Here is a 12,128-nt window from a genome sequence, read left to right on the forward strand (position 1 = left end):
AGAAATCACATGGTGGAGAAGTCATATGGTGGTGACTATAATCAAATTGGAATATATTTCAGAAAGACTTAAATATCTACTGTCTATAAGATATTCCATATGAGAGAGAGATAATGACGGTAACCAGAGTGGAAAAGCCTTCAGCCAGATCCCAAATTTAATTGTGCACTAGAGAACTCATACTGAAGAGAATGTCTATAAATTCATTGGATGCAAGAAAGCCTTCATTAATTATTCATTTATTAAAGCAGATATGGGAAAAGATAATGGACACAAACCATATCAATATAAGGAATGTAGAGAACCCTTCAGCTGTTCTTTGTATCTTAGGATTCATATAATAATTCACTTTGGAGAAAAAATTATGAATATACAAAATGTAGTATGTTCATTCTTTATGCATTCTTCACCTATTGCTTTACATGTAAGAACTCATGGGAGAGATAATACTTATTAATATAATGTGAAAAATATGAAGAAGCCTTCCATTTGCTTTCATTCCTCAGAAAATGCAAAAATTCTCACTGGAGGGAAATTCTATGCATAAAAAAGTGTGTGAGAATCAATTGGTCCTCATTCTTTACTGCACATGTGAGAACTAATGTTGAAAACATACCCCACAGATGTAAAATAATGTGAGAAAGCCTTTATTTCTTTTACATCTCTTACTGTACATCTAAGAACTCACATAGAAGATCAGCCTTATAGAAGGAATGTGGGAAAATCTTCATTTATTTCTCAAAGCTTACTCTACAAGTGAGAAAACATACTGGAAAGGAGCTCTAGACATGTAAGAAGTATGGAAAAGTGTACATTTATCCTCCTTATTTAATAACCACATGTGTACAAACACTCGAGAGAGAGTCTATAATTGTAAAACAATGTGACGAATATTTCTTTTATTTTTCAGGTTTCACTGTATATGTGATAATGCACATTGGAGAGAAACACTGTGAATATATGAAATGTCTTCAGCTATTCATCATCCCTTAGAAAACATATAACTCACACTAGAAAGAAATTTCATTAATATTTGGAGTGTAGGAAAATCTTAACTCATATTTACATTTTTTTCAAAGTCATGTGAAAATTCACATTGGAGAGAAACCACATAAGTGTAAGAAATGTAGGAAAGCCCTAGCCAGTTTGGCTCAGCGGATAGAGTGTCGGTCTGCAGACTAAAGGGCCCGGGTTCAATTCCGATCAAGGGCACATGCCTGTGTTGCGGGCTTGATTCCTATTAGGGGACATGCAGGAGGCAGCCGATTAATGATTCTCTCTCATCATTGATGTTTCTCTCTCTTTCACTCCCTCTCCTTTCTTCTCTGAAATCAATAAAAATATATTAAAAAAAGAAAAATGAAATGTGGGAAAGTATAATTCCTAACACTTGAGTGCACATGTGAGAACACATACTGAAGAGAAACCACATAAATTTTAAGAATGTGGGAAAGCCTTCAAGTCTTTCTCATTCCTTAGTCAGAAAATGAGAACTCATACTGAGAGACAGAAATGTAAAGAATGTGGAAAATTTTTTTCGTTTTCTTCTTCAAAGAAATGTGAAAACTCATATTGGAGGGAAACCCAATGAATGTAATCAACGTGGGGATGCCTTCAGATGCATTTCTTCTTTTATCATACATGAAGAAATTTATATTGGAGGAGAAATCTTTAAAATGCTGTAATATGGAATTGCTTTATCAGTGTCTCACCTTTGAAGTGATCCCTAGCTAATAATTTATAATTTATAATATAAACCTCTGCAGTGATAATTATTGCTACCAGTACCCTTTCACCTATAGCACACAATTTTTGATATGTATTATTTTAATTGTGGTTCACTTATATATATATTGTCTCATTTCCATTGTGAAGTTTCCTTGGACTGAAGTAAAATGTATTTTTAATATGCAAGTAAGTGTATTTGAACTTAGTTTTGTTATTGTTTCTAATTAATTTCCAGTACATGCAATGTGTGTAGTCATTGACTTTGGTACTTGCTGAAATTTTCTGTCAGGCATACTGTGGCAGAACCTGGGATTTGCCTACTTGATATCTATTCTGCCTTTCTTCCTTACTAAAAAGAGCTTAGACATTTTCAGGTTATTGATCTTTACTGTTGAGAGATGTATCTTCAGTATTTTTGTAGCTAGTGTAGTCTACAACTAATTGTCTTGGTGAATAAGAAGTTTATATATGCCCAGCCAGTGTGGCTCAGTGGTTGAGTGTTGACACATGCACCAAGAGTTTGCTGTTTGATTCCTGGTCAAGGCACATGCCCAGGTTGTGGGCTCAGTCCCCAGTGGGGAGCATGCTGGAGGCAGCCAATTGATGTTGATATTTCTCTCATTGGTGTTTCCATCTCTCTCTCTCTCTCTCCCTTCCTCTCTCTCTAAAATTAAAAATCAATAACAAATATATTTTTAAAAAAAGAAATTGACATAAATAAAAATGTGCAAAGTTATCAAAAAAGAATGTTTTCATCATAAGTTAATGTATCCTTTTGTACTTTGTTCCTTCGATTTGAACACAATACTGCAAGCTGAAAAAAGAGATCTTGCAGCCATGAGGAGGAAAGCTAAAGATGCTGATGAATGTGCTGCACTGTGTTACATGAAGCTTAGAACTACATTTTCCAGAATTATCTTTACTTTATGGTTATAAGATAGAATTGGACAAAAGAGGAACCTGCATGAGCTTTGGAATGCAGAAATTAAGAATCCCTTACAAAGTATATGAAGGTAGCAGATTGACAAAAAGATCCAGAGCTGTTTTTAAATTCCAAACATTAGCCCTGAGCCAATCACCAAGCATTTCACTTTCCCTCAGAAATGGCAGCTTCCACAAACATCTCCATGAGCTCACTCTTCATGGTCCCACTTTGGTGGCTAGACATGCATAACTGTTTGAATTTCATTTCAAACTCAAACCTGCCCATTCATACTGCTGTTTTAGGATATAATGACTAGAGACTTTCTCCAGTCCTCTGATGCCCTCTTCCCCACATATGTGAAAGGTCTAATTTCTATAGTGAACACACAGTTCTCATAATACTTCTAGCAACTGTTTTTCTAAATTATACAATGTTATATCCAAAACAACTTAACAAACAAATGAGAAACTTTGTCCCTGTTGCATTGTGGAGTCGCTACTGCTGAATCCTTCCTACATTGCCTCCATTTCTTAGGTACTAATCCCAAAGAACTCACTAGCAAACACCTTACACTCTAGCTCAGAGTCTGCTTCCTAGAGATCCCAACTTGGTAACATAGCTTCTCGTTTGCTATTGGACTATGGTAGAGACTGAACCCCTGACTGTGGGACACTAAACAAACATATGATATGAGATGTCTTTAATTTACTAGATGTTACCTAATCCATAAGACCCTAAAATAGGTTTAATGAATAGCAACACTCCATCTTCAAGTGGAAGGAGTAGTACATGATCATACATGAGCAATTCTGAAGAGCATAAGTATATTTCATGAGTGGATGATTTACACTGACAATGTACTCACTGCTCCTAAATTAACTCCTCTCTTTCAATCTATGGTCTCATTGGGAGTTCCCTGTGATTAGATTACTGATAATGTGTGATTCTGATAAAGAGGGAAAATTTGGGCCTAATTTAGAAATATTTCCACACAGAAGTCTTGCACAAGCCATAGGAGACTGCTAGAATATCACATCCTACAGGACTGACTTGGAGGGGAACTCTTCCCGATAAGAAAGAACTTCAAGCAGTACATCTGACTGTTCACTTTTCCTGGAAAGAAAGATGGCCAAAGGTATGGATTTGCATTTGTATTCATTTTATAGGGATGCCATAACAAAGTACCATAACTGGTTCTGAAGGCTAGACATCTGATATCAAGGTGCTAACAGGGTTGGTTCCTGGTGAAGATTGGGAGAATCTGTTCCAGGCCTCTTTCCTTGGCTTGTAGGTGGCTATGTTCTCCCTGTGTCTCTTCACATAGTCTTCCCTCTATGTGTGTCTGTCTTTGTGTCTGAATTTCCCCTTTCCATAAGGATATAAGCCATATTGGATTAGGGTCCATCTGAATGACCTCATCTTAACTTGGTTACCTCTGGTAAGACCCTCTCTTCAAATAAGGTTACATTCTGAGGTACTGGGGTTAGGATGCCAATGTAGCTTTTTCAGGGGGGACACAATTCATCCTATAACAACATTTATTCATGAGTAGTGGCTAATGGTTTGGCCTGTATGTCTTGGAATAAAAAATTAATAAGATTGGAGGGCAGGTAACAACAAAGTTTGATTATCATCTCCTGGTCTGAGCCTCTTTCGAGATGTTAATATAATATTGGATTTCCCTTATTACATAACCCATTCATTCCTTTGCCCATAGCTATTATTTTTTCTTCTCTCCACTTAATCCCAAATGTTTCCACCTTTGGAAAGGACATTAGGTTCAACCCTAAGCTGGTCTAGACTGAAGGCAGCAATACAAGTCTAGCAAGTGCCTCCCTCTCAGTCCACTCCTGTTACACAAGTACAGAACTAATGGACTACCTTTACCACCATGCAATATGCTATACTTTTAATCCAAATTTTACCAGATGGGGTGGAGGCACATCCTACCCAGTAAGGCCCTTAAGAATTCTAACAAAAAAGTTAAAAACATCAGTACAGTTTCTGCTTAGGAATCATTTATGCTTTCAGCCCTTATAGTTTCAGCCCTGGTCCTATGTCCACTGAATCAGGGAGGAAGAAAAAAAAGTTGAGGGGCAGTAGATAAAAAGTATACTGTCACCTTTCCCAAACCCCTTCCCCCAATCTACCAGAAATACAGACAAATCTATCCAGTGGGAAGATTCTTTTAGCCCCACTCATGTTCATGTTGAATGTGCACACATACTCTTAAAGGTATGTAAGCCAACCCTTTGTGTTTTTATTTTCTCCTGTTTTTGACAACCAATGTTTTAATTGCCCAGTTCAATTCTCTATCAAACTATTAGCTGAGGAGGATGTCTGTCTGCCCATTGTTGGACATTATATGAGGGCCATAAAGTAAGTTTCTAGGACTATCAGTCAACCATCTAAACTAATGATTTATCTTCTGTTCTGGTTTTCCTTATACTGTGAGCATCTGCATCTACCACCAGTTAACCTAAGACCAGTCCAGAATTAGTGTCTATTCCTGTCAGGACCCATTTGTAGTCCCTCAGGTCTACCAACATCAGCCTGACTTGCCAGCTGTGTTCAGGGCCTTCAGACCAGGAAATCTTCCAAATGGTCATCTGCAGTCTCTGTCTCTTTTGTTGGTAGACAGAACAGTTCTCACTGGCATTTTGTGCCTCAGGTGATGCACAAGGAATATGTCTAGATTCAGCCCATCTCTGCATTGATGCAGACCCCCCATTGTCCACTTATTTCATGGACCCAGGTGGCCATCTCAAGTGAGTATGTGGAAATACATCTGCTTGTTGACTCCAATTACCTTTCAAACCTGCAAGGGAGTTATTCTAATGTGTACCAACATGTCCTACTTTAATGCACACTTAAATTTCCATAGGGCTGTGCCTCATTTGGACATCCCTCTAATAGGCCAGATTTCCATTGCCCTCCTGTATGATCATATGGCCAGCAAAAAGCCAAAAAGAAAGGCTTTTTCCACTGTTCAATTATTCCATAACTGCTAGGAAAACAGCATGCAATTCAGCCCACCAAGCTGATTTGTTTTTACCTCCTTCCACCTGAGTGGCAGCCTTTCAAACAGGATCCTGTCCATTTACCTTGGAACTGTCACCCACAAACCAAGTAGCTCTTTGTCAGTCAGTGGGGGCTCTGTACAGGGCACTGCCAATGTGACAATAGATGCCAGAAACTCCCCACACAGTACCAGAGTAAGTCCTAGGGGGAAAAGACCCCCCAACTTGTGAATATTTCCTTCCTGCATTCCCCAGGCAGCATGACCCTGTATAAACCACTTCATTTTATTATGGAACTCTTCTGGGCACTGACGTCCTCATTAGAGCATTTCTCCAACATCACCATAGACATTATGGGTATTTCAGGTTTTAAGCTCATGTTCTCATAACAAGGCAGCAACACATTCACTATCTTGCTCCAGAGGTATGTTAAAATTTGGCTTTCTTTTGTAACATATTCCATAAACACCTTAACAGTGAATATTCTGCAGAACATAATGCTAGACCACAATATTGATAACATCATGAAAATTGGACCTAGTGAGCAGTATATGACAAAGACCCTGGATGGCCTACATGCATGTCAAAGTGTAAGAGGTTAGACCTAAGAAGGTTCATGGGTCTGCCACATCAGTGATGATTCTAGGGTCTGAGGCTAAATACAAATTATCTTTTGCATTTCTTGCCACTAAGAAAGAGTCGTTGTCTTTATATTTTAAAAGCAGCATGTACCATATTTGGAATGCAAAATTCTGCCAGGTTTGAGCAGGGCCTGGAGTAAGAGTAAGATAGGCAGAAGGTTCAGGTTTCAAAACTAGCCAATCTAACATGATCCAGCCAATCTGATGTCACCTGCAATGCCAATAGCAGATAAGGATGCTGTGTGGAGTTTCTGGCAAGCCGCAATAGGAGAATTACAGTGCAAATCTTGCAGTGCTGACCCATGCCTTCCAAAACAGATAACTTCTCTGTGTTTATGAACAGATCCTATCATGCTCCTGAGCCCTAGTAGAGACTGAGTGGCCAATTATGGGACACCAAATTATCATGCCATCATCATTTCTGTTATGTAAGGTTAGAGAAATCCTTATGTGTGCTGTTCCAGCACAGCCAAGGGTTCGGTGAGCCTGCGGAGGGGCAGTGAAGGATTAAAGAAAAGACAGACAAAGAGAATATAGCTGGAGCTCGGTGGATCTCCTGTGCCTGGATGAGGCCACAGAGAAGGATCCAGCCACCAAACTGAGGCTTTATTTTATAGTCAGAGAAAAACAAGGTAGTGGTCAACATAGTTATAATGTTCTTGTGAGTTTCACTTGTTTTGGTAGCACTTGCTGCATCTCCCACAGCCCATTAGCTACCCGGGAAGGATCTAGGGAGCAGCCATAAGGTCAAGCTTAGTTATGCTAAGTGGGCTCTGCCCTCTAAGCTGGGACTTGTTTGTGGCTCTGCCACAGTTCAATCCGAGGCTTATCCCTATAGCCACTCCATACATCTCCCCCTTCTTTTGTTTTTAAGCTACTATAATAAAAGTAAAACTTGAACATCAAGAACAAAGCTCTGACTATGAAAACAATAACAAAACAATGCCAATGCAACACAGGAATGGAGAGAAATCAAACTACAGACATGTTAATCAATGAGAGAGAAATGAGACATGTTAACATTTTTAGCTAATAAATGAAAGTTTCTTTTGCTGCTGGTGTATATTTACTCAGAGTTCTCCAACTTGGCTGCACAAGACTTTACAGAAGACTAGCAGCTAACCAATGCTAACATAGACAGAAACATGGTTTAGAGAGTAGCTTCCACTTCTTGCTTTTCTACCATCTGCTGGGCTTCAGTCGTTAACTTCCTCAGCTGACCCCATGTTGGCACCTCAGTCCCTTGCGTAGCCTCATTTTCTTCTTCTTCTGCTTTGCTGTCATCGGGGCAACTCTTAGTCTTTTGAATGAAGGGACAAGGAGCTTCTCTGGGTCCATTGTGGTGATGCACGTAACACTCTGGCACCTGAATTGGCTCTGCTGCTCCTTCTGGAAAGATACAAACACAACCTCTGCCCCACATCATTCCTGAATTTAACACATAACATTCTTCTCCCTCTTTTTTTGTTTTTATAGTTGCATTTTAAGAGTAGGATTGGCTCTTTCCACTATTGCCTGAGTTCTGATCTATCACCCCAGGGAGAACTTGCCAATCCTGTGCTTCCCGGGGTGGTATGATAAAGGTTCACTGAGCCAGCTGAAAAGGCTGCAGTGGGGTTAAGGATAAGGCCTCTACTGTTTGGTGGGGCCAGAGCTGGCCCCGCTTGAAGTCCCTTGCCTAGGGGGCATTAAATTATCATCAACATCAGTCTTGGAGCAGCATTCATTTACCCAATGCTGTCCTCTCCTGCATCTTGGACATAGTCCAGGTTGCTTGTTTCCACTTCCTGTACTTCCATTTCTAGCATTACAGTCTTTAGCAAAATGCCCTAGTTTACCACAGTTAAAACATCCCCTTTTCTTTTTCTGCTGACCAGCGAGTAACATCTCCTTTAATGAGGCAGCTAATACGGCTTCTTGAATGTAGTCTGGTCCAATGTCAGCACAAACACGAATAAAATACTTCCATAATAAGTAGTTTCCAGGTGAGAGACAAGCCTTTGCGACAATATTAAGCCTCTGGTAACCTTCCACTATCTGTCTTAGTTCCCCTGCCACATTCATCCATTCCCTTTCGGGAGTGGGTTCTAGGCAGTCCCGAATCAGGGCCCACAGACTGAAAGTAGAGAGAGGAATTTTCCCTGAACCTTCAACTATATAACGATCTCTAAGTTGTTTTCCTACCTTCTCCCATGTCTCTACATTTACCTTTCCTTCCTCATGAAACCATGGGCAGGTTTTACTTACAAAATCCAACAAATCAAAAAGCTGTTGATACCTCACAGAACAGCTCCATGCTTGGAGCATAGCCTTAAGCATAGATACGTATAAATTCTTTTCCTGCGATCCTGAATTTCCCACCTAGCTAATTTACACCTAGCTATTACTAAACTGTGCTCCTTACCTCCTGCTTTGCTTTCTGCACATGCTTCAATGGAGCGTCCTTTCACCTTGCAATTGTAGTTCCCCCATACTCAAGCCCCACATTGGGCACCACATGTGCCGTGCCAGCACAGCCAAGGGTTCGGTGAGCCTGCGGAGGGGCAGTGAAGGATTAAAGAAAAGACAGACAAAGAGAATATAGCTGGGGCTCGGTGGATCTCCTGTGCCTGGATGAGGCCACAAAGAAGGATCCAGCCACCAAGCTGAGGCTTTATTTTATAGTCAGAGAAAAACAAGGTAGTGGTCAACATAGTTACAATGTTCTTGTGAGTTTCACTTGTTTTGGTAGCACTTGCTGCATCTCCCACAGCCCATTAGCTACCCAGGAAGGATCTACGGAGCGGCCATAAGACCAAGCTTAATTATGCTAAGAGGGCTCTGCCCTCTAAGCTGGGACTTGTTTGTGGCTCTGCCACAGTTCAATCCGAGGCTTACCCCTATAGCCACTCCCTACACTTATGTAACAGAAATAATGAATTCAGAATTGTCTTTAAGCAGGTTCAGAAGGAATTTAATGAACAGGTGATCTGAACTCTCATTTCACCTGCTTCTATTGCACCAAAGTTTCTCCCAATTCACACTTACCACTTCACAGGAAGATTCTCTATGACCAATTTCAGAGGAGAAAAAAGTTAACCCAAGTTCACCGATGGTTGGGGCAAGCCTACAGTGTTTAACTGCTGAATTGCAGGCCTACTCAAAGGTAGTCCTAAAAGACAGTGGTGCAGGGAAATCTTTTAAGTAGGCAGGGCTGTAAACAGTACACTTGTCATCCATTTCTTATGGAAAGAGAAGTGGCCTAAGGTATGAATATATACAGATAGATAAATAGTGACAAATGAATTGGCTGGTTGGTTTAGCACCTGGAAGGAACACAATTACACTAGAGACAAGAAAACTGACTTAATAAACATATGTAGAACATCAAACTCAGCAAGTATAGAACAAATATTATTTTCTTCATAATTTATAAAAATGACCATATTGTCTATAAAAAAGTTTCAACAAATAGCTAAAGATGAAAATGATATGAGCATATTATCTATATATACATAAAACCCTAATATGCAAATAGACTGAACGGCAGAACAACTGAACAACCAATTGCTATGATGTGCGCTGACCACCAGGGGGCACAGGGGCACGCACAGAAAATGGTGGGCATCGGCAGCAGGTGGCAGAGTGCGGAACATGGCGGACATCGACCGTGGCAGGATGGTGGAGCAGGTGAGCGGGGGTGCCAGATCAAGACGGGGTGCCAGTCACTGTCATCAGGGTGAGCCTCTGGTGGTTACTGAAAATTCTTTGCTCCTGTGTGCTGTGGTCCTGCCGGTGCTCGTACCTGCTGCCGGTGCTGGCCAGCTTGCACCTGCTGCCATGCCTAGCACCAGCCCCAGCATGTGCAAGTGGCAGCTGCTGGCCCCGATCACCCCTGAGGGCTTCTCCACCTCCCCCTGTTCCTTAGGGGTGATCGGGGCAGCAGCCACCATTCGCACCCACTGATGGCCAGCCCTGCTTGCACCCACTGCTGGCGCCGGCCCCAATTGCTCCGCGCTGTCAGTGGGTGTGAGCGGGGCCAGTGCAGTCAGCACATGAGAGTGGTGGTGGTGGGAGCAGGGCTGTCGGCAGACAGGGGACCTGGGGCCACTGCGGAGGGACCAGGCGGGGACGCAAAGGATGGGCCAAGACCCACCCCTGTGCCCACTGCAGCCTCGCAGCGCACAGTTCCTTTCAAGGTGCACGAATTCATACACTAGACCCCTAGTTTTATCACAATGAAACTAAGCTAGAAATCAATAACAAAAAGATGATGAGAATATCCCATATGTTTGGAAATTTGAAAATTTAGTTTAATAACCTGCGAGTTAAAGAAAGCATCACACTAAAATAAGAAGCTATTTTGACCTGGACTATTTTGATATATCTTAACAAAACAAGTAGGATTCAATTAAGCAGTATTTAGAGAAAATTTAATAGCCTTGACTATATTAGAAAAAGAGAAAGACTAAGGATTAATGCATTAACTATCCTTCTTAAGAATGAGAAAAACAAGAGCCAATGGACCCAAAAGAAGACAAGGAAGAAAATAATTAAGAGAAGAAATTAATGAAATAGTAAACAAGTATCTAAGAAAGATAACCCAAATACCCAAAAGTTGACTCTTTAAAAATATTAATAAAATTTGACCCGAAACCCGTTTGGCTCAGTGGATAGAGCATTGGCCTGCGGACTCAAGGGTCCCAGGTTCGATTCTGGTCAAGGGCATGTACCTTGGTTGCGGGCACATCCCCAGTAGGGGGTGTGCAAGAGGCAGCTGATCGATGTTTCTCTCTCATCGATGTTTCTGACTCTCTATCCCTTTCTCTTCCTCTCTGTAAAAAATCAATAAAATATATATTTTTTTAAAAAATTTGACAAATCTCTGGCAATGTACAAGAAAACTACCGGGAAAGCATAAATAACCAATAGCAGAAATTGAAAGGGGAATAGCAACTCAAATATTGTAGACACAGTAAAAAGGTAAAATAAAATATTATACCCAAATCTATGACAAGAAGCTAAAAATTTAGTTGGAAAACAAATTGCTAGAAATATAATCAAACTGATTCATCAAGATTAGGTAAACTGAAGCATGATAACTGTTAAATAAGTTAAATTTCAGGATCATCTGGCCAAGAGTACTATCAAAAATTCAAGAAAGAAATAATTCCAATCTTACACAAACACTTCCATAGGATAGAGAAAAAAGGAGAACACTCCCTAAAAATGTTATTTGTTTAGCATAATCCTAATATCAAGAAAGGAAAATTAAATGCCAGTATCAAACAGAGTACCCAACAGCATGCAGAGCAACATGCCCAAGTTTTAATGTGACTACTGCAATACATACCTCACCCTTGCCTCTCCATCTGTGAGAAACACTGCAGTGGTGGGAAACACAATGAGAATGTGCAAGACTACATCAGAAATGATGGAAGAGCAGGCTCAGAGCCTGACTGACAAAACAACTGCAGCCTTTCAGCAAGGAAAGATACCTCCTACTCACTCTCTGCTCCTCCTCCAGCAGAGGCAATGATTCTCACTTTCTCCTAGTCTTCTGGATCCTCCTTGCCCTGGTATGATGCCAGCACCCCATATGAGGGCCCTCCCATGATGCCAGTGATGGGCCCTCCTCCTCCTGGGATTATGCCAGTAGGACTTGGTTCTCAGCATGGGCCTCCTGCTCACCTTTCCTACAACTCTGGACAAATGCTTAGTGCTCCTGGAATGAGGCTGCCAATGCCAGGGCACATGGGAATGATGCCTTGGCCCCCAATGATGAGACCTCCTGCCTGCCCCATAATGGTGCCCACTCAGCCAGGAATGACTTGA

The 12,128-nt window shown here is 41.0% G+C and overlaps 1 pseudogene across 1 annotated transcript; it reads left to right on the forward strand.

The window, feature by feature from the left end:
* Positions 1-11,610: 11,610 nt before the first annotated feature.
* LOC307099139 (U1 small nuclear ribonucleoprotein C-like) lies at positions 11,611-12,128 on the forward strand (annotated as a pseudogene). Its single transcript has one exon. The product of its transcript is annotated as a U1 small nuclear ribonucleoprotein C-like (transcript).

Source organism: Cnephaeus nilssonii, assembly GCF_951640355.1.
Source record: "Cnephaeus nilssonii genome assembly, chromosome: 5".
NCBI lineage: Eukaryota > Metazoa > Chordata > Mammalia > Chiroptera > Vespertilionidae > Cnephaeus > Cnephaeus nilssonii.